The following is a 24,072-nucleotide window of genomic DNA, read 5'->3' as shown; positions in this document are numbered from 1 at the left end:
CATCCCTTGATGTAGGTGTGAGTGAGCTGACCCCGAGGACGTGAAAGCAGGAGAACCCGCTCTACCCTAGGCTCGTTGCTGCATAGGGTGGACTAGCCGGGGCAATACTGAAGAGCCACCCTGGTGGTGAGGACAGAGGAGAGCTGGCAGGCTGACCAGCCCTGCAACTACCCAGGCCCAGAACCAGGGTTATGAGTTGGCTCACCCAACATCCACCCCATCTATGATCTTCTGGAATGTGAGGAGAGCAACATCCTGCAGATCCTAAGCTGCAGGATCTCCATGTCACAGGGCACTAACAGAATATCCTAGAGGAGTCCCAGTGAAGGCCCAGTATCAGTGGTGTAGCAGATACCAGAGGCCTCAGACCAGACCAAGGACTCTTTGCAATGAACACTTGCAAGTAAAGTTGTATGGACAAAAGGGTTTACTGTGTGGCTCACTGTGTCACACTGCAGCTTCCATGAGAAGATTTTTCTTTTCTTTTTTTTCTCTTTTCCTTATTTCTTCTTTCTCCTAAATTTTATTTTGTTTTATTTTGGGGGGAGGTTGCAAGGGCAGAGGGCAGATATGAAAGGATGGGGAAATGAATGTGACCGAGATGCCTGATGTGAAAGAACAAAGAATAAATAAAAAGAAAGAAGAAGAGGTTATGTAGTCATCTTAGCCATTTGGGCTAATGAACTCATGAAAACAACAGTTAATAAGACTTGTCAGTCTGTCCTCACTCATGGAAGAACAATTACAAGTTTGAGAAGTTTCATATGAAGTGAAAGCTTCATACCCAGATCAAATGCGAGAATAAGTCTGTCAGTGAATCATGTATATTGTCTTTCGGCCCAAATTCCAGGAATTTCAAAGGCCAACAGAAACTTCATGAGCTCATGTAGAATGTCAGAATGAAATTCAGTTCCTGTTTCTTCATTTTTGGCATCCTTGTGCTATTCTAGTTTCTTTTTAGATTAATTTGCTTTTATTTTATGTCTATGAGTGTTTTGTCTGTACGTATGTATGTGAATCACATGTAGGTGGGCGCCTGCAGAGACCAGATGAAGGAGCTGGGTTGCCTGGACCTGGAATTGTAGATGGTGGTGAGCTATCATGTGGATTCTGAGAACCGAACCTGGGTCCTCTGGAAGAGCAGCAAATGCTCTGAAGTGCTCAGCCTTCCCTCCAGCCTCCAGCCACTCATTAACATCTAGTGTCTGGGCCTTTAGTAAGTCACCTTCAGAAGTTTCATGTAAGATTAATCTGTAGGTGTGAGGGATTTCTGTAAGTCTATATTCTCCAAGTTCTAATCATCACAGATAACTAAGGGAAGCTAAGTGGCTTATCCGTGTGTCATTCACAAAGTGAACCCAGTCACTTGGCCAGTGATTGGAATTAACAGTGAAGGAGAAAAAAAGAAATCTTGTTTCCAGTTGTCATGAGGTGACAGTAAAAGTAAGGACACACTTTTACATTATTGGATTCTTCTCCGCAGAGAAGACACATAGTCCCTTACTACCTATGTCTGAGGCTGGTCACTGCCGTGTCTCCTCTATAGGTTGTTTATAAATTAAAAAAAATAATTTGCACAGGAACCCCAAAGAAGCTGGGGAAGGTGGTAGGAGATAGGATGAAAGAGCCAAGGCCAGTCAGGTGAGGGGTAGATAGAACCAGGTTAATACAGCCTGCGAATCTATGGCCTATCCACAACAGCGAAGAGTCAACAGTATGGTTCTGACTTTGTCACAGTCTGCTCTATGAAGCCCTATATCAACAAGAAAGAGTTAATACAGCATAAAACAGCAGGCAAGAGACATGGCACCAGAAAAATACAAATACATTGATATTATATTGCCATATTAGATATAAAACTTAAACACTGAAAAGGTAAGACAATGGTAAGTGAATTCTCATCCAGCGCTGCTGGATGTTGGTCTATTGGTATGAACACATGTATGATACCAGTGATGATTTGTCCTTCATGACAAATCTGTAAAGAAGTATTGAAATTACCCAACAGATAGGCCAGTTGCAGTACTTGTACATTCTGAAGAAACATAAACAAAAAGAAGCATACTAAGTTTTATGGCTGTGTTGTCAATTTGGCAAAATCCAGATTCACTAGCAGATGGTTTCTAAGAGTGCCAGTGGGTATTAGCTTGATTACATGAATTGACATAAGATGAGCTGCCCACTGTGGGTGGCGCCATTCTCTAAGCAGGGCATTCAGGACTGTGTAAGAGCAGAGAAAGGAAGCTAAGCAATGACATGCAAGCATGTACTCATTGCTCTCTGTTCATATTTATGGCTGTGATGTGACCAGCTGCCTCAAGCCCTTGCCACTGATAGATTCTAAGCTGGAACTGTGAGCTAAAATAAAATCCTTTCCTTTTAAGTTTCTTAGTCAGAGTATCTTGAGTCAGAGCAGTTTATTTTAGCAACAAGAAAAAAAAAACCCTAGAACACTAGGATATTCAGGGACTATCTCTTGTGTAATAAAGAGAGATAAGATGGAGACCACGGAGAATGAAGGCTTAGGGAACATTGAGGTTTTCTGGCATGGAGCCCAAGGACAGAATTAGGGAGTGTTCGGTCCAGTCTCAGAAAGCGGAGGGGGGGTGGGGACAGTCTGGGAAGGAGATAATGAAAGTCGAGAATTGGTCTTTAGAATTAGACTGCTTGCTCTGAATGCAGACTTTGATATTCACAAACTCGATCCTGTTGAATAAGTTCATTAACTTCCCTGTCCCTCAATTTTCTGGTCTATAGGAGAGTAGAAAATCTTCCAATGTCATTTGGGCTAAACAAAACACATAGAGCACTGATGTCACTGTCAAGTTGAGCTGTCAAAACCAATGCCACTAGCTGGGTTAAACAACAAACACCAGCTTCCTTTAGTCATAGAATCTGGGAATTCTAAGATGGAGGAATTAGCATACTGAGTGCCAACGTCTGTCTTCTCATGTCCTTCCATGGCTGAGAAAGAGGAAGAAAGCTTTGGAAGGTGATCCTCTCAGAGCACTAATTCCATCCATGGGGGCTCCCCCATCACATAGTCATCCTTCAGAGGTCACATCTCCTACATCTGTCATGCTGGGGATAGGTTTCAGCATGTGCACTCAGAGGAGACAGATAATAGCAAGTGCCTGGGGCTTAACAGGCCTGGTGACTGTGGCTATTGATCCTGGACAGAGGAGGCTGTGGGTCTAAGAGCTCAAGCAGTTGGTGGAAGAACAGTAGGGGTTCTACACACAGCCAGTGCCTCCCAGGCTCAGAGGCAAGGAGACTACAGCATTTCCAGGGACCATGAAGAAGCCTGGAGAGAGGAATAATGACAAGTAGGACTTGTAGTATTTTTTAAATGCTCATGACCCAGTATATTATTTATTATTGTCCCAGTATTATGAAGTAGTTGGTGCTGTTAGCAGCTGTGAGACAGACTTGAACATGCCTGCTCTTAGTTCTTATGGTCAAGTTCCTAGCAGACATTTAAGACTGAAGATCTGGGAGATTTGTGAAACTGCATTATGCTTAAAATAATTCTAACATTGTTGTACTCTTTACCTTTTATTGTTAGTGTCTTATAAGAAGTGTTAGGCTTAGTTGTAAGAGCTACAATGTATAGACAAGTACTGTTCAATATGCATAAAATCTGAGCAAATGTGAGGATTTTAATATTCCACAGCCCTGTTTGAAAAAGAAAGTTAGTTTTAAGGATGCATTTTATTTAGAGAAATAAATTTCCTTACAACAGACAACCAACACATAAGCTGCCGATGAGAAATTTTGTTTATTTATACTGATGCTGATTTAATAAAATTCTACACCATCTTCATTTAAGCTAGTTACATTGCAAATAGTGTATAGGCTGTGTTGGTTGATTTCTTATCCCTTTGACAAATACCTACCAGCCCAAGAAGAAAGGAAGAATTTACCTTTTCTCACACATCAGAGGCTTCAGTCCATGGGCAACAGTTCCATTATTTCTGGGTCTTGGTGAGGTAGAACTTCATGACTCGAGAGCCTGTGGCAGAGAAACTTACCTAACCTGTGTCTGTCAGGAAGTAGGGTCAGAGTCAGAAAGGAGCTAGGGTAAGAAATACCCTTAGGCAGGCCTCCGCTACCTGCTCCCTCCCACCAGGCTCTGCCTCTCTTAGTACCACCGTTTCCAGTGGTCAATTCAAACTTTGAATCTATTGCTTCCCCAAAGCTCCACCTCTGAATTCCTGTTAGCAGCAGATGATCCAACCTTCAACGTCTGAGCCAGTTAGGGAACACTTCATAGGCAAACTGATTATTTGAATGTGAATGGCCCCCATAGGCTTGTAAATCTGAATACTTGGCTGCCAGGGAGTGGCACTATTTGAAAGGATTAGAGGTGTGACCTTGTTAGAGGTAGTGTGTCACTGGGGCCCAAAGTCTTGCTCTTTCTGTTTGTTTGGTTTTTTTTTTATTTATTTAGTAAAGATTTCTGCCTCCTCCCCGCCACTGCCTCCCATTTCCCTCCCCCTTCCCTGATCAAGTCCCCCTCCCTCATCAGCCCAAAGAGCAATCAGGGTTCCCTGCCCTGTGGGAAGTCCAAGGACCACCCACCTCCATCCAGGTCTAGTAAGGTGAGCATCCAAACTGCCTAGGCTCCCACAAAGCCAGTATGTGCAGTAGGATCAAAAACCCATTGCCCTTGTTCTTGAGTTCTCAGTAGTCCTCATCGTCCGCTCTGTTCAGCGAATCCGGTTTTATCCCATCAGGACTGCGAGGGGTGCACCCACACACTGAGACAATGGGGATGTTCTATTGGGAACTCACCAAGGCCAGCTGGCCCGGGTCTGAAAAATCATGGGATAAAACCGGACTCGCTCTTTCTGTTTCCTATGGTTCATATACATCTTTCAGCTACTTTTCCAGCACCATATCTGCCTGCATGCAGTCATGCTTCCTGATGACTGGGGGACTAAACCTCTGAAACTGTAAGCAAGCCCCACTTGAATGCTTTCTTTTATAAGAGTTGCTATGGTCTTGGAGTTTCTTTACAGCAATAGAACACCGACAAGACACAAAACGACAAATAAAAACACCAGAAGCTACTGTACCAGACACTGTGGCTACAGAGACTATTCAAGCACTGGAAAAGTCCAGCAGCATGGGTGGTATTTAATAATGTGGCATTTGAATTTCCTAGCCCAGAGTAGCATGCAAGTTTCCTATTTCTGAGAACATTGTGCACATGGGCTTTGTATAAAGCACATGATGAGCACAAACTTTTCACTTTCTGTTTTATTTGCAAAGTGGAGCCAGGAATATAAGCAGGAAAGAACCACATCCCACTCTAATGGATGAAACCAATACTCATTTTGTTCCTGTCTGAGAGTTCCCAGAAACCTTAGTCTTTCTTAACTGTGTTAAATTTCACTACCTGAATCCTAGTGGCAAGAGGGCAGAGAACTCTCTAACAGAAGTTGTGTAATACCCGGCATCCATCTTTGGAAGCCCCCTCCCCCTGGGAGTTCCAGACTCCACCTCCAAGTGCTGACCCCTTCCCAGGGAGGGTCAGGACCACTCCCACAGGCTATTTAGGCTTCCTTTTGATCTGATTGGAATTATTTGCATTGGTGGAGAGGCTCATTTTAAGAAACAAACCTAATACATGGTGGTTTCCCACCAAGGGTGTCTGTTTTCCCTTAGGCTCAGCGCCGCTTGCTGGAAAATGCTCTTCTTGTGTGCTCTCTGCCAGGCTAACATCAGCTTAGACTTAGTAAGTTCCTCTTTTGGAGTACATGGCCCATAGGGTGCCCAGGGGGGCCCATTTGCACATCTTTACTTTGTCAATTTTTGGGCTTTCTGAAGAAGTCCGTGCCAAAAGTCTGACCCATGCTGCTAAGCTGGGCTTAGCTGAGATGAGATCTGGGTGTTTGGAGACATCTGCCACTCACTTCTCATGCACCCCCATTTTGACGCAAGGGTTGTCCCAGTGGATGCACTGTGATAGACTTGAGTCCCAATAGGCACAGGCTTCTAGATGGGTTCCTACGATTCAAAGCTGATTACTCAAACACCCTTGGGCAGCCTTTCACAAAAATCCTTTTAAATTGGGGCTATCTAACATCTAACATAAAATAAACAAGGCTCCAAAAGCCCATAGTTTCTAAATGTGTGCTCCCACCAGTGCTCCCTTGCTCTTCTCCCCCCTCCCTGCTTCTCTAAGCTGTTTTTTGTTCGTCTCAATCTGGACCCCTTCCCTCTCCCCCTCTAGCTGTTTGCTCTTTGTCTTACTCTGGGATTTTAAAACAAATCTGTTTTCTCCTGTCCTTCCACTCTCCTGGCTTCTGCTACCTAATTATGCCAGGATTTTAAGTTGTCAGCTTACACAGGTTTCTAAGAGGTCTGTCTGTTAGAATGATGTGGCCACAGTATGTCTGTGTAAGTATGTGGATTTCTGTTTCTGTGCTCACGTGCGTTCCTTTTACGATAACTCCACACTAAAACAGCTCTTAAAAAAAATACAAACACGTGGGTAACCCCACCGTCATCTTAAGTAAGAGTATTTACATGGGCTAGTATTCTTTCACGTATTAAAATATTCCTTTTAATCTTCTTACATTTAGTATCATTGGTAAACTGTAACTAATTGGATAAAATACATATCTAAATTTAGCTTATATGCCCAGTTTAAAATAACAGGTAATGGTACCCTGATTCTCAAGTGCCTTTACAGATCTGAGGGTATGGCATTTAACAAAATAGCTTCTAACACAGAGACATGCCAGCTTCTGCAGCATCCTATAGCTCCTCCAAGAAGACATATGGTTACAAAAGACCTTCTGCCTTGAGGCTTGCCTTTGGGTTTGGCAAAGCCATCCACAGAGCAAAAAGCAACCTTTCACCTCTTCAGCTTCCTGGATGCCACCAGAGAACCAATCTTCTCATCCTGCTGAGACAGGTAGATTAAATCTTCCCTCCTCTCAGGAGAATCTTTGGGTCTCTTGTACTCAGCAGCTAACAGCAAGCACTGATTTTAGGCTGATGTTTTCCAAGGACTGGGGAAAGATTTGGGATTGCCTGCATAGCTAAAAAAAAGCTGTCTCATTTTTGCTCATTTATCCCTTTAGATCTGTTTAATGGCATTTGATGGCTTAAAGTACTGTTAACTTATTACTTCATCCATGGCATTTGATAAAGTTTCCTGCCAAAAATACAGACAGGTGTGCCTCCTTCACAGGCTTCATAGTCCAGGACTAACAGGTTTCAGGTGTAGCTTAAAAAAATCCAGAGTTCCCAATTCCCTTTAATTGTCTTTTAAAATGTGCATACCTTTTAACCTAAAGCAATAGCCCTTTTCTATAAAATCTGTTCCAGTTGTCTTACAGATACCTACAGGTTCCTGGCAAAGTCTATTGCTGTATCAAAAATCAGGTCTGGTTAAGAACTAACAGTTTCCAGAGCATGTTTTAACCTCTCCCATTTTCAAGTATATTTTACAGGTCACTCCTGCTGTCTGGACCAAGGGCAACTTACGAAGTGCTCTCCAGACAACACCAAATACCAGCACCAGCTCCTGGGACTTCACCATTGGTACCAACTCTCCTAGATCAAGGACACCTACCAACTAAAATCTGGTTTCATCTGCTATTGTGTCCCAATAATACACCCGAGCCTCACCTGTATAACCAGGGCACTTCTCTGTCCCATTGTTTCTGGCAGTTAATGACTTCCCATGGGTAGCTCCATTTATAGGGCCAATAATAACATTTTTTTCTTCTAGCCACCTGCCTTTTCATCTCCCTCAAAAAGTAGCTGCCTGAGGACTCTAGGATGATGCCATTCCAGCCACACCTCTTGCTGAGCGTGAGCTCACCAACTCCCAGCTCTTCCCCCCATGTTGCCCCATGCCCACAGGAAGTAGCCAGACGTGAGCCGATGCCTTTTATCCAAAAAAGAGCCTAAAATGTTGGTCATAACGCATCACCTCAGCTCCCTGTTACCTCTTATACAAAGAGTCCTCTTGAGCTGGAGTTGTAGGTGATCATGAGCTGCTATGTGTGTGTAGGGAACAAAACTGGGCTCTCTGCCAGAGCAAAACAGCTCTTACTTAACTGCTGACCCATCTCTCCAGCCCCTCAGTAGATTAAAAAAAAATAGAAGACATTAATTGAGAAGAGGATGTGATGGATCTGAGAGGAAAGGAAGAGAGGAGTATAGAAGTGAATATGGTTAAAATACAAAGTATTCATGTATGACATTCTCAGAGAATACATAAAAAATATTAAATTAAAATGAGTTGGCCACACTTCTGGGGGTCTATGTTTACATTATCCTGTTCTATTGATTTATCCTTTTGATAATATTATATGGTTTTTATTATATTTGTAGTGTTACTAGCCCAATTTTCTTCCTCTTTAAGTTGTTTTAGTTGTCCTAATTAATTTTTTAAAAAATATTTATTTATTTATTTATTTATTATGTATACAGTGTTCTGTCTGTGTATATCCCTTCAGGCCAGAAGAAGGCACCAGATCTCATTACAGATGGTTGTGAGTCATCATGTGGTTGCTGGGAACTGAACTCAAGACCTCTTAACTGCTGAACCATCTTTCCAGCCCCATCCTGAATTAATTTTTCACCTGATGTTTGAATCATCTTACCTAGAGAATGTCCGGCAGAAATCTTTTTTGAGAATTGTGTTAATTTTTGAGATTTGTCTGGGGAAAACTGCCATCTCAGCTGTGCGGTCTTCCAACCTCTGAGTATGGCGTTTTTCTCCTTTTATTGAGTTTCTGATTCTTCTGTCTGCTTATAGCTTTCATAATACAGACCCTGAATGTGGATTGCTAGACTTATACATGAACATTTCATCTTTTTGTGTGTGAGCTGTTGTAAATTCGTTTTTAAACACTATTTAACTCTTGCAGCAGTATAGGACTGAATAAATTTGCCTCCGATTCCCCGGAGTCCAATTTTTTATTTTATGTTTTTAAAATTCAGTTACGATTTCACTTCCAGTTTTGCACATGCACACTGTGAGTGAAGGTGCAGTGGAACCCCCGAACTAGACCACTCTGTGGGCAGACAGAAAAGTTTATTGGAGGAACAAACTTCCAGGCTGCCTCAGAAAGTAATGAACAACAGACGGTGGGAAAAGCCTTGCCAGTTTTACTGGGAGGGCAGTGGCATGAAGAGAGGTGCAGGTCAGAATGGTCTGAACAGCCTGGGATTTAACAAGGGGCCTTTGATCTGCTGTAGACTGTGTTGGTCAGGAACTAGATGTCTTTGGGGTAGATGAGGGAAGGAGTGGCTTTGCTGGTAAACAGAAGCCCACCTTGTGAGATTCCTGAGATTACTGAGTTAAGGTTCCTGTTTATATGACAGTAATCCTTCTGTACCAAGTCAGAGTTCTTCTGTTCAGGACATTGTTACCAGCATTGTCATTGGGGACCTGATTGGACCTAACACACACCTTGCTTGCCAGCCACTTTCACTCCATCCCTCCTTGCAAACATGTATCATACAATGTCCGTGTTGATTTATTATTGTGGCACACCTAAGCAAAAGTAGTTGGCGTGACTTACCCTCATAAAGCATTCCCAAAGTATTTTATTTTTTAAGATCTGTTTTTTTACATTTTTATTAATCCTGAGAATTTTATGTATTGTATTTGGGCTACATTCATTCCTCTTCCCAAACGCTTCTCAAATCCACTCCACATTCCACACTCAACCAACTCTGTGTAGGGTAGTTTGCTTTAATTTTGAGTGCATGAATGTCTTGCTTGCATGGATGTAGGTGTGCCATGTATGTGCCTGGTGCCCACAGAGGCCAGAAGAAGGAGACAGATTCTCTGCAACTGGAGCTACAGATGGTTGTGAGCTGCCATGTGGGTACTGAGAAACAAGCTCAGGTCATCTTCAGGAGTACCAATTATTCTTTTTTTTTTTTTTTTGGTTTTTCGAGACAGGGTTTCTCTGTAGCTTTGGAGCCTGTCCTGGAACTCCCTTGGTAGACCAGGCTGGCCTCGAACTCACAGAGATCCGCCTGTCTCTGCCTCCCAAATGCTGGGATTACAGGCGTATGCCACCACCGCCCGGCTAGTACCAATTATTCTTGACCATGAGCCATTCTTCCCAGTCTCACAGAACATTTCCTCATATATATATATCTGCTTCATGCATTACATAATAATTGTGTAACTATTTCATGTGTGCAAATGGCTATATAATTGAGGAATAACCTCTGCTGACCACCAGTCACAAATGAATCTGTGAGAATTAACCTCAGTGCATCAGAAACACCTGCTACAGTTCTCTGCAAGTGTGTTCTGCTTTCCTGGAGAGGCATAGAAGTCCTATGCACCCCAAGCAGGGAAAGAAGCTGCAGAATGAAGAGAAGAAATACTCCCATCCAGGCTCAGCTTGGTGAACCAAAAACTTTCTGGGGACTCTGAGAAGAGGATAGATGATTGCTTTGTTGAAAAGCCCATTGTCTTAGTCTATTGCTGTGAAGAGACACCATGAACAAGACAACTCTTATAACAGAAAACATTTAATTGGGGGGCTCACTTACAGTTCTAGAGTTTTATCCTTATTATCATGGCAGGGAGCATGGTGGGAGTTTGTCAGCACACATGGTGCTAGAGCAGTAGCTGTGAGCTATATCCTGATCCACAGGCAGAGAGAGAGACAGAGACAGACAGAGAGACAGAGAGAGACAGAGAACAGACTTCCTCCAATAGGGTCAGATGTCCCAATCCTTCTAATCTTTCTCAAATATTGCCACTCCCATGATGATTAAGCTTTCAAATATAATGAGCCTATAGGGGCCATTCTTATTCAAACCATCACACTTAATCCAGTATGTGTGGCCACCTATAAAAGCACTGGACTTCCCTATACAACTTGAAGGCAGTTCCATGGAAGAATTTTTTCTCACTGCACCAATTATATGACCTGGATGGGGGTGGGGGGATCTCAGGAGTCTTGTAAACTTCCTCAGTTTCTCTCTTCCCTCTAGGAGGAATGTCTCAACCTAAAAGAAACAGCTATGTAACAGCAGGGACTCAGCATGCTGGAAAGACAAGGAAAGAATTGGCTCATCTTGAGAATTACTTAACTAATCCTTTGAGATGTCTCCTATAGAACAATCTAGACAAAGAGACAAGAATGAGATAGGAAGGCCTAGTATAAGACTATAGTTAGGAGTAAAATGTATGATATATCAATGTCTTAAGAACAAAAGCCTATATTTTCTACCACTCACAATATTCCTGCCAGATGAGCATTATTAATACAGCAAAAGGCTGTTATGATCATGTTTCTGAAGAACAGCTGATGTAAAAGCTCATAGTATATCTTATCTATCTAATGTGATTCCAAATTGAAAAAGTTTGTTTAATTATAGAAAATAGTGACGAACAGTACATGGAATGCCCATCATGATTCTTTCCAGTTGCTGTTACTATGGTTGGAGTTTTTTGCTTGTTTTGTTTCCCTTCATATTTTAAGCACTTGTTGCAATGGCCATACATCAAGGAGGAAGATTAAAATCAGAAGACCATAATTCTCTCTCTACTTTCTGGGCTTTATTCAAGTGTCTGACTATAACATTCACTTTGTCCTCTTGAGGTAACATCTTAAAAATTCAGAATTTTGGCATTTCCTAAGCCTTTTAAGGAAGGAGGAAAGCAGCAGTAGCTTCTACCATTTGGTAAATTACATTAATGCGATGACAGTCATTATTACAGCCTTTGCAAAGCTCTCTCTTTAATAGAATCATCACTGTTTCAATTTCATGAAATCACAAGTGAAGGTCAGGGCCAACCTCACATGTCTCGGCAGAGTCAGCCAGAGCTTCGTTTCAGTAAAGGACTTGAGCCCCACGTGGGTGGAGGGCCAAACAGAAGCCATTAAGTGAGTCACCCTGTTCTACCTTCTGGGCTCCCTGCGCGGGTTCTACTTGCTGATACGTGGCAACATTATAAATGATTCTAACTCTCTATCAGGGCATTGAGAAGGAGATCACAAAGCATCAGCTTCTAGGCCTCTCTCACGGCTAATGCCTCTTTCCCTTGTCATGATCCCCAGAAGGTCCCTAATTCTTGCATTGCCAAACCCATACTCTTCTCCCAGTCTGCACCCACTGCATGGACTTGGTAAGAGACAAGTCCTTCTGTTTGCTCTCACTGGTGGTCTTAATTCAAGCTGCCTTCTCTAACTTTTACTATCCCGGAAGATTCCAGACTGATGTCCCTGAATTGAATCTTTCTCATCCATCTTCCAAGACCATGCTCTGGAGCTGCTCTCCAGAAACAAACCTTCTCGTGTCCTCCTGGACTGTGCTCTTATTGAATGCTTTTATTTTTTTTCTGGGAGGAAGGTGGTGCTATCTTATCAACCTCCAATAGGCAGAGGCGGTCAAATGGTGGAAAAGATGACCTTGTGCACTAAGCGAGTCTGACTTTTCATCCCCCTTTGGGGGTAATGAAACATTGTGGAGTCTGCACTTCAAAAGAAACTCCATTTTCTAGGAGCATCCTGTGCAGTTCTAAGAGCCACTTTCCCTGGGACAGATCTGCCCATGCGCAGAGCAGCAACACTACAGCTCAGAACAGTGAATGCAAGCAGGAGCACCTGAGGCTGCAGAGCCAGCGATTAGCAGCCACTGTAACAGGAGGCAGCTGAGCTCTGGGAAGGCTGGCTGGTGAGAGAAGCCCGTGCTTTAACAATGCTTCCTAAACCTCCCTGCACATCAGAGTCAACTGGGATCTTTGAGATGCCTTTAGGCCCATCCAACCCTATCTACTTCACCTCTCTAAGTCAGGCTTATGTGTCTATTCCCTTTCAACCTCCAGGTTACGGCAATGTGCTGCAGACTGGAGATGCACTGTTTTGCAAAGTTTGGGTTTGTAAGAACATTTTCAGATGGTGATGAGGGCTGCTGATCCCTTTATCCTGTTAGCTGGAAGTCAGAAGTTGCCACTGTGTCAGACTTGCATGGAGCCTCCACAGACGGATGTGTTGGCTGGCATTCTATTACTATACCAAACCACCTGAGATTCCTAGATTGGGATTTAATTTTAGTCATAGTTTTGACGGTTTCAGTTCATGACTGATTGGTCCCATTGATTTGCATCCAGGTGAGGACATATGTTATGACAGGTACTTGTGGCAAAGCAAAAATTACCAGGAAGCAGAAAGGGAGATCAAAGGAAAAGAGAACAAGAAGGGGCCTTGACCTCACAGTCCCCTTTGGGGCACTCTGTCAGTGGTCTCAGGACCTTCCATTAACCCTGCATGTCAAAGGTTCCACAGCCTTCTAATAGCAACACCACAGGGACCAAGTCATTAACACATGGACCTTTGGGGGACATTCAACATCCAAACTATAGCACCAGACTGGAAGTCACAGTGGAGTCCCTCACACTAAAGTTCTATGTCACCATGTTGGAATAAATTTCCAAGAAATCATAACATAAGACATACAGGAATTGCCCCTTGTTTCTTGAGCGGGACAGTTTCAACTGGGATAATGATGAAGCTTCCTTGGTCATGACCCTTTTCGAACAACAACAACAAGGTAACTTGAAATAATCTGTTGTTAAGCATTAAAAATATCTGTTTTTCCTACTGTTCTGTCTTCTTGACCTTGTCTTCCAAATGGAGAAGGAAAGTGTTAGTTGAACATTTTTTGTCATGCACCCCAAGCTAGAAAGATCTGTTTTGGTTCATGGTTTCTGAAGCTTCAGGGCTTCCAGGTGAAGGAGATGCTGACCATGACAGCTATGTTGGATGTCAGAAGGCCATATGGTGGATCAGAGTTGCTTACCTCATAGCAAACAGGAAGGAGGAATGTTATAAGAGGAGGGAGAAGGGAAGGAGGAGAGAGTGAAAGGGAGGATTCACCAGCAGGAAGTTCTCTCTTTCCTTGTTTTATTGGTTCCAGGTCCCCAGACTGTGGGATGGTGAGGCCTCAGGAGGGTGTTTGGTTCTAATCTTCTTAGGAAACACCTTCACAGGCACCTGGAGAGGGCACTTTCTAACCTAGGTATTTCTCAAGACGAACCACCGCAGAAAGTAACTTTGAAGAGACTGATCTCATCTTTTGTCTCTATTTTTCCATTTTCATGCCTTTTCTGTCTATAAGATGAGCATCTTTTGTTCATGGAAATGCATTTTTATCTTCAGGCAAAGTTGCTTGACTCTAGATAAAAATACAAGCTTCCACTCTCTGATAACCCTGATATCTGCTGTTGGCAACGGCAGGCCCACAGACCTTTGTCCTGGATCTTTTGGTGCTTATTTTTATAAAACCTCTCACTTGCCTCTCTACAGCAGAAGCATTTTTATTCATTTTCCACTCGACACACATTACCTTCTAGGAAACTGAGGAGTTCCTGGGAGGCCATGAGGCTGGTGCGGCCTGCTCTGCCGGTGTGCCAGTGTGAGGAGCAAGGAGAGGCCACAGACCTTACCACTTCAGGGAAGCCAAAGGATAAGATGGGTCATGCTCCAACTCTCTTCCTCTCCTGTCCCGGCATTCAACCCCACAATTTCCTGCTGCTGCTGGAGTAGGTCTCTCAGATTGTTCCCTTCTGCCTGCCTACAGGCATGGTAGCCAGTCACGCTTCCTCTACTTGATGGCGGACATCTGCTGGAGCTGTGTGGAGGAGTGTGGAGGGAGACAGAGGGCACAACATCCCGGCCTCCAATGGCTCCACATCCTCTCCGGGTGGTGCTCCTTTCTGAAAAATTAATGGAGTGTGTGCCAAGCAGCTGAGGTGCACAGGTGAGGGTGTGTGCGGCAGGGGGATTGGCCTCCTTCCTGCTCGGCATCTAAAGCCCGGCTGGAGACCGCAAGGCAGAGTGTGATCTGTCTTGGTGGAAAACACAGAGTCGCAGGAAATGCTCCCACCAGGAGCACATTAATCACGTTAGCTTGGCAGACTATCATCTGAGATTCGGTCACATCTGTGCACACAGCATGTCCAGTCAGCTCTCTTAGACAGTTCCATTACCCTGGAGAACACTAGCTTTTTTTTTTTTAATACTAGGACTGTGTCCACAGCTTGTGGCTCCTGGAAGGAAAATTCACATAATCACATGCATGGATACACACATGCATGTGTGTGTGCATGAATGCACACACATAATAAAATCATCCATCTTAATACATTTTGAATGGGCTGAAGCCAAGGCTCTATAGATAGAACCTGGCTCTGTTTCCAGGCCAACACTGATACTGGAAATGACATGTCAGGGTTGGAGGAGGCGCAGGGATTTGATTTTATACTGATTGTATTTTCTAGTTTTGTCCTTGTGAAAAAGGCAACAATTCTATCCATTAGAATAGTGCATCGTTCTCTGGTAACACAAACATATATACATGTATGCATATATGTATGTGTGTAATGTACAAATGTGGGCGCCAGGCTGGTTCTTTTGTTTTGTGAGGACCGAGAGGACTTGTCATCCATGTTACAAATACACATATAAGAAGAAAAAAGAAAAGGAAAAAAGAAAGACAAAATTAAGGGAGGGAAAGAAAGAAGGATAATCCAAAACCCTGGAGATGTTGATTTTAGTCAGTTCAAGAAGAGAGGAAAGGGCCAGGCCTGGTGACTTGGGCCTATAATCCTAGCTACTGGGAAGGCTGATACAGGTGGATAGAAAGTTCAAGGCCAACCTGGTAAACTTCGTGAGACCCTGTCTCAAAGTATTTGCCCAACATGCATGAGGCTCTAAGTTCAATTCCCAGCACCATAAAACAAAACAAAAGAATATAAAATATAGAAGAAGACTGTTATAATTTATAAAGAGATGAGTCACCCAAAACTGGTGCCATGAGGTATGGCAGTGGTTACCTGAGTCCTCAGAATCTGCAGTCCCAATTCCTCCAGCCTGTTATGCCTAACTCCCTGCCATTTTATTTTAAGAAAAAGATGGGAATGTTGTAATCTGCTGGCCTGGTCTGTCATCTGGGTACCCTGTCTCTTTAAGAGACAAGTTCTGTATACTCCCAATCTCTCCCCTCCCACTCCTCCCTCCTCCTTCCCTCCCTCCCCTCTCCCCTTCTAGAGAGGCAGCTTCTGCCTCTCTCTCTTCTCCTTCTCCTCTCCCGTCCCTTTCCCATCTATAGCCCACTAAATAAACTCTATACCCTATCTCTCTCTGTGTGGCGTATCTGTTTCTCTCCCACCAAGGCCTCAAGGTCTCGGGTGACCCACTTCTGCCCCTTATGGCACCAGCCTCTTGTCACTCAACTCTTTATAAATGATAACAGAGACAACACAAAGACAACACAAAATGTGAAAAAAAAATACCCCTGGTTCTATTTTTCCTAATTCCATCACCCAAATTAGTTATTAACCTATTAAGTTTCAGCTTCTTTATGTATAAAGCGAGTCTCTCTTCACAGGAATTCTGCCAGAATCAAAAAAGCAGAGCTCATGGCCACTTACAGAACTGCTGAGAGCAATAGATACAGTCTGCACAGCCAGGACTCTTAGCTGATCACCTATCTCATGAGCTAGCATGCAGTTTCACAACAATCTTTGGAAGTAAATTTCACATGCCAGTCCCCACTTTTGAAGCAGGGTTTTGCTGTGTAGTCCAGGCTGGCCCTGAACTCATGGTCCTCCAGCCTAAACCTCCCCAGTGTTGGGATTACAGGCGTGCACCTTTCCACACCCATTTAATAGCCGAATAGCCAAGCTGATCTGGTTCCTGCATTCCCCACCCCCATTTTTCTTGCCACGCTATTTTGCAATGGCACCGCTTTTGAAAATTTTACAAGGAAATGCTAATTCTGTACATTTTTTAAAATTTTAAACCACAATAAAAGAAGTTTGGGTGGCTAAATTGGCCTCTGTGGAACTTGAGAATTATCAGAGGATTTGACTTACCAAAATTCAGCTCATTGTTAGCCAGAATAATTGAGATATGCCCAGACCTTGTCATCCAAGTCTGAAAACCATAAAAGTTAAACATATTAATAAATTTCAAAGTTCAGATTTTGTGCTAGCAGAACAATAGAAGTGTCAGGGTACAGTGACAGCTGTCCCAGAATAAACAGCTTTATTATTGGGGAAAACTGGCTCTTTGAGTCCCTTCACTTCAGTTCTCCAAGAAAGAGAACCCTGCAAAACTGGGTTTGTATTGTGACACTGAGTGCCTGGCTGTGGTTGACTTTAAACCCATTGGAAGACTGCATAGAAAGGGAAGCAATGCAATTCTAAGAGGAGAAAACCCTTGAGGGACGATCTGTCTTCCCTGGGCTTGGAGCAGCAGGCAGATCCTGCCTGCCCTGATTGATTTTCTATTGTTAGGACACAATGTAGATGGATAGGCGTCAAGCTTCTCCGGAGGGAAAATGGCTCATTGGACACAATTGGCAATCACAGCTTCTTCCAGGCGCCTGCCTAAGAATTATTTTCTTTCTTCCAACTGGGCTGAGAGAAGAGGAGTCCGGACATGTTTGAGAGTATGATCCTATCAGTCTTTCCAGGTTATCTGCAGAACACTAGTCCCCTACAGTGATCATGCCGATTGATACTCATATGTTTTGGGGTGTTAAAAACAGAAAAGACTTGAAACATGCATTGAGAATGTCCTCTTTTTTTTTTTTTTTGGTATCTAACCTGAGCTAATACTGATCTGACTAGAATAATGAGAAATAAGTAGTCCAGTTTCTCAGAAGAGAGCTTATCAGATGCACTGCTAAATAGTCTGCCCTTCACAGCAAGTCAATGACTTTCCCTACTCCTCACTCACAAGGTCAGATTGCCCGCCTTCTGCCAGCGGCTTGCTGTTGCCTTGCAACCCCAATCAAACAGTTTATTAGGTAGACTGTCTCTGGAATCAGCATTGAGCTGAGAATTGCCTCAAACATGAATCACGGTAACATGTCTCACTGTTTATGTAGCAACAGCGATTATCAAGATGAATGGAGAGAGGCCAGCTACCCTCTCACCCTCCCAATTCATCAGAAGTCATCCAGCCCTCTCGTTTCTCATGCGGAGAGATTTATTGGTAATTATTGCAACAGATAAGCTGTCTTGAGGAAGCAAAAGCCTCCAGGGCTTGGGGTGCTCTGATCCCTAGGGAACTGAGCTGTGTGGTAACCCTGACACCGAATTAAATAGGAGCAATGAAAAGACTCACAGGTGTTTACAAAAGCAGTAATCGCCAGTCTATGCTGATTGTCTCAATCACAGTGTATATTTTTTCCATTTTATCTTCCTGTACTAATCTACCTAATACTCAGGAAAAAAAATACATCTTTATTTCTGTAGGCATGTATTCACATAGTTTAAGAAATTATGTTCATCTGTATTAAAAAAAAATTAACCTAATAAATCCAGGGCATGCACACACATACCACTCATACTTGCTGCGTTCAAAGTCAAATTCATTTTAATTTCCTCAACCAGTCTAAAGAGTTTGGGGAGAGAGAGACAGAGAAGCAGAGAATTTTTGGCTTCAGGAGAGGTTTTCGAACACTGACATCAGGTGAGAGAGTACGAAAGAGAGATGAGACATTGACTATTCAATAGAGCCATCCATCAGATGTCTGGCTCTGCATCAGTATGCTCATGTTCCGTCTCGAGGTTTGTTTCTACAGCCGACCTGCGGAGACCCAGACGGTATTCTTGGCCAGTCTTCTAAACGTCCAATTAATAGAAGTCTATTAATGGTCTATTATTGGCACAAATGGACAAGCTGGGAATTCGTGTATAATTCCTGCTGGCCACAGTGAATTATGTATAACAAGAGACTGTTGTTTTAAAGGAGAAAGGGAGAAAGGCATGTCTCAGATCAATTAATAGGATAAGTTCTTTGGCTCCCAGTTTCAGATTAAAAACCAATTTATTAACTCTTTCTCATTTGCTTCTTTGTGACCTTAAAAAAAAAATTAAAAGGATGATCAGACCATAGAGACACAGAGCAAGAGGGCATCTCAAAACTCTTCTACCAACATAAACTAGTGCAGCCACTGTGGAGATGGCTGTATGAGCCAGTTTTACTCCTGGTAATATAGCTAACTTCTGGGGGAGGGGCTTGCTTGTTTGTCCTGGCCGCCCAGAATTGAAATAACCATGCAGAAACTGTATTAACTAAATCATTTCTTGGCCCATTAGCTCTAGCTTCTTATTGACTAACACTTACATGTTAATTTAACCCATTTTATTAATCTGTGTATCGCTACATGGCTGTGGCTTACTGGCTAAAGCTCTGACCAGTGTCTGTCTCCAGCGACTCCATAGTGTCTTTCTCTCCACCTTCCTTCTCCCAGCATTCAGTCCAGTTTTCCCCACCTACCTAAATTCTTCCCTATCCAACAGGCCAAGGCAGTTTCTTCATTTATTAACCAATAAAAGCAACACATAGACAGAAGGACCTCCCATACCAGCTGACTCCATCCACCAAGTATTGCCTGAAAACCTGTGTCTGGTATTCCCAGCATTCACAAAAGCCAAGGTATGGGATGCCCATCAGTAGACAATGAACAAAGAAAATGTGGAGGATATACATGGAGTTTTATTCAGTCACAAATGAGAACAAAACATTGCCACTTACAAGAAAATGGGTGGAAATGGAGATCATGCATGATACTGTAAATCTAGCGAACTACCTGTCTGGGGAGGTCATGGACCCTAAAGGAGAACACACTAATGCCACTTACCTAAATCAGTATATTTTCAAACTGCATTCTAAATGCTCATCCCTATACCCATAGGTAGAAGCAGCTCTCACCTTTTACAGAAATCCACAACTTGTCAAACTGCAGAAAACAGTTACACCTGGGGTGTCCAACCCTGGTTGACACCATTTACTCCACAATCTGTACCTGAGGCTCAGAGCCTATCTCAGATGAGAGGATGGGGAGACTGTAAGGGCCAGGGCACTAGGATGCCTGCTGTAAGGGAGTGTCTTCTCCATATGACAGGGAACATCCATCTGTGAAGTCTCCATAATAAGGTCACTTAAACAAGACAAGCAAAAGGATAAATCAGATTACGTGCCACTGCGAATGGGGGACATCTCACAAGGCCCTAGCCCTCGCTGCAGAGCTATAGGTAGCTAAGGGCTGCTGAGAAAGAATTAGTTTTCTCTAGGGATGAGCCCCCTGATAGGTTATCTAATTCCAAGTGGTTAGCTCTAAATACATACATATGAGCAACACTAAATAGACTCAGCAGGTTGTATTTATAAATGTGTGTGCATATGTGTGTGTCCCAATAATAACTAAAGAAATAGTCATGAATTCGAGACAGATGGATACAGGAGGAGGTGGTGGGGGTGGAAATGATGTGCATACGGTATTTATGCATGAAATTTCAAAGAAACCACACAATTGAAATTAAGAAAAAAATATTTGGAAGGAAAAAGTCTTCTACCACAATACATTAGTGATTGCCAGATTGATGTAAAATGTGTATGCTTTGCACAATCAGCAAGTTTGATATCAAGAAACAGGGATCAGAGGCTGGTATTTACAGTGACCAAATCGACTACTTAGTCTTGAATGCTATAATGCTATTTGAGAGATGACTGAATTCATTTCTGCTTTTTTTTTTTCCCGAGATAGGATTTTTCTGTGTAACAGCCCTGGCTGTCCTAGAACTAGCTCTTGTAGACCAGGCTAACCTCAAACTCACAAAAATCTGCCTGTCTTTGCCTCCTAAATTCTGTGATTAAAGGCGTGTGCCACTACTGTCCGGCTACCACTAGAAAATTTTGAGATAATCTGCCACCAAAGAACTCAACATGCTTATGTAGAATCACGTACTTCAAGACCTCTGAGTTAAACTCCAATTCACTATTTCTCAATCATTTTTTCATTATTACTCACCCAAGTAAAGTTCTAAACAGTTTTTCATACTAATTCTACCCTTAGCCGGGCGATGGTGGCGCACGCCTTTAATCCCAGCACTCGGGAGGCAGAGGCAGGCGGATCTCTGTGAGTTCGAGACCAGCCTGGTCTACAAGAGCTAGTTCCAGGACAGGCTCCAAAGCCACAGAGAAACCCTGTCTCAAAAAAACCAAAATAATAATAATAATAATTCTACCCTTATTAAATTTAAAATTGCCTTAACCTGCATGCCTTTTAACATACAGATTGATGTACTAGTTATGTTTGTAAATTAGTTATTACAGTAAAAGCTAATGTTTTTCTCCTGGTTGGGATCAATATTAATCCTACTGAGAACTTGTACTCTAGACCTTATTCAATAACTTATAAAATATTGAAATATGCACTTTCTAGCTATTTATGCGTATTTCTTTTGTTTGATAACTAAGAAACAGAAATAAAAATTTTGAAGAGAGAGAATTAAGGCAACTGGAAGTTTGAGGTCAGCCTTGAACTACATAATGAGTTTAAGAATAGCCTAGCACTCAGGTCACTTTGTGTCAAATTGTTCATGAACTATTTCAAGTAGAATCAAACCCAAGCCTGAAATATTAGAGACAAATTTGGCAGATGTTAAAATGGACATCCTCAAAACCATAATGCACTGATAAAAGAATTGGAGATGCCATCTAAGTAGGTGGCTCGGCATTCTCATGAATGGAAGAACTTCCCTGTCACCTCCACAGCTGTGTTTCCCCAAACTGATTATCGAGTCAATAGGACTTCAACACTCCAGCAAGTTTTTCATCTATAAATTTTTGTATATATTCTAAAAATCATATAGAAAAGTAAAAAGAATCTAGAATTGACAAAGATGTTTTGTAAGAGAATGAGCAAATTTGGGCCTTCTAGTACTTAATTTTAAGATTTGCCACAGAGTTACAGGATTTGAGACAACACAGTGGGTAGGTAAGGAGGGGCCCATGGCTGGCACGGCCAATTTCTTTCTTGCTAGAGTTTCCAAGATACCTCAACAAGGACATGGCATGTTTATCAGTTTGATTTTCAAGAAATAGCTCTGGATTAATCAACTATTCATATGGAAAAAATGACCTCCACAAGTGTCTTAAACTATATTTAAAAAAAATCAACTCCCAGTCGGCCATATACCTAATTATAAAATCTATATGTTGATCATAATATGAGCTTGGAGAATATATTTAAGTAAAATAACTAAATGTTTTCAGGAAAGATTAATACAAGTCTAAAAATATTTTAAACATTCTGCAAGAAAACTTTGGTGAAGGCTAGGTTTTGTTTGTGTTCTCCTTTAATGGGTGTTAGACTCTTCAGTCAGCTAAGTCAGCGGGAGATCAATTAGCCTCTTTCTTTCAAATCTTGTTTTTCAGGTCTGTAGGGTCAGGTCCAGAGCAGCCTTCACATTACAACCAACATTCCTGCTTTTGGTCTGGCCCTTTAAGGACTGTCCAGTTCCCTCTCTGAGGTCACTAAGCTTAGTGGAATTGTAGTCTCTTCTTGGCTCCCTGTGAGCTCTAGTAGTTGCCATACAATGAGCTTTCCATGGTTGTCCCTAGAGCTGTGGAACCTCCTCCCACACATGCTCAAGTCATTTCTCAGTAGAGACACCTAGGAATTTCTCAGGTTTGCAGAAGTCTCTGGGTAGCTTTCAAAGCCAATTCTGGGTGCTTCAACCTTGACAAACTCTGATCTCTGCATGTCTGTGTCGTGTGTGTGTGTCGTGTGTGTGTGTGTGTGTGTGTGTGTTTCCAAGAAGACAGTAAGGCTCTGGCTTGTTCCTCTTCCTGCACTGTTACCTAGAAATTGTCTCCAGGAAGCTAACCAGAAAAAGTATAGGGCTTAAAGTGTTTTGTTTTTCTGGGGTCATAATCTCAAATTACCTACTCAGATTACCAATGTCTAAAATCAGTTTTGTAATATTTTTCTAATTATTTGTAAGAAGGCAATTATCAGAACCAAGGAAATATAGATTCATAAAGAGAAATGACACATTTAGAGAGTACAAATCCCTAAAAGAAACGTAATCAACTGAATAGTTTGCACTAGACAAATAATTAAGCAGAGAAAACATTTATCTAAGCACACACATATTTTCAAGTAGTAAGGCAATCCTACTCAATGTGTGAAGGTAGAATAATGGTCTTAGAAGAAGAACCAAACAGAGTTACTGGGACTGAAAAATGGGCTATCTGGCAGATTTTGGAATATTGAAGACTAGATTAAAATAAAAGCTTTTCATGGAAAACATATGGAAACCTGATATATTATATAATGTTCTAAAATAAAAGACTGAATCCATAAATGATGAGTTTATCCTATACTCCTCTCTTCTTCCGAACATATATAGTCAATGTGCAAGTGCGAGCAACCCAAAGCAGACTGCTGATGCTGCTCTGGTCCAGCCCCAGGGACAAAGCCTTCAACAGAGCAAGTGCTGAGGACATACAGGCTGAATGGATGGATGGATGACTTGTGCAGTAGAAGTGGTGAGCCCAGGAACCTTGAACCTGGACTACTGACGTCTTGCCAAACAGGACATGGGAAACTGGGTTAGGGGACTACTGGAAAGGTAGCTGGAGATGATGTCTGTGCTTCTTCTTACAAAGCCGTCCCTGAACAACCATGTCCTCAGTGAATCATTAATTTAGGAAATTCATTGGCTCAAAAAAAAAAAAAACATTTAGGAAGTAGATTTGTCCTCACCATGGTACCAGGAGGAAAGAACATCACAGCAATGATTCTTCTGGTTCAGCTTTTCCAATTTATATTTCCTTGGCAGTCTGAGAAACATTAATTTACAACTAAAATAAAATGGTTCCAAGTTTTAAGAATCCAGGGATTATAACAGAGGCAAACATGAAATTTCTTTGGTGGAAACAGGTCTCTTGAATTAAATTTATCCAAACCCAAGTTTACAGGTTTAAAAAATATGTATATGCCAAAACCATCAGGAAGCAAACTTCCTAGGGAGTCAGAGGAACCAGTTCAAAATACATTTAGACTCAAAAGCTTCAGATTTTGGAATTCTCTGAAGCTATGTGTATAGCCACATTTAAAAATAAAAGGTTGGATCAAAAAATGAGCAATAAAAAGATTATGGGGTGTGGTAGTTTGAATGTAATTGGCTCCTATAATGTTGTATTAGGAGGCATGGCTTTGTTGGAGTGGGTATGGCCTTATTGGAGGAAGTGTGTCACTATGGGGACA

Source organism: Microtus pennsylvanicus, chromosome 4 (genome assembly GCF_037038515.1).
Source record: "Microtus pennsylvanicus isolate mMicPen1 chromosome 4, mMicPen1.hap1, whole genome shotgun sequence".
In the NCBI taxonomy this organism is placed as follows: Eukaryota; Metazoa; Chordata; class Mammalia; order Rodentia; family Cricetidae; genus Microtus; species Microtus pennsylvanicus.
This window is presented reverse-complemented; position numbering follows the sequence as displayed.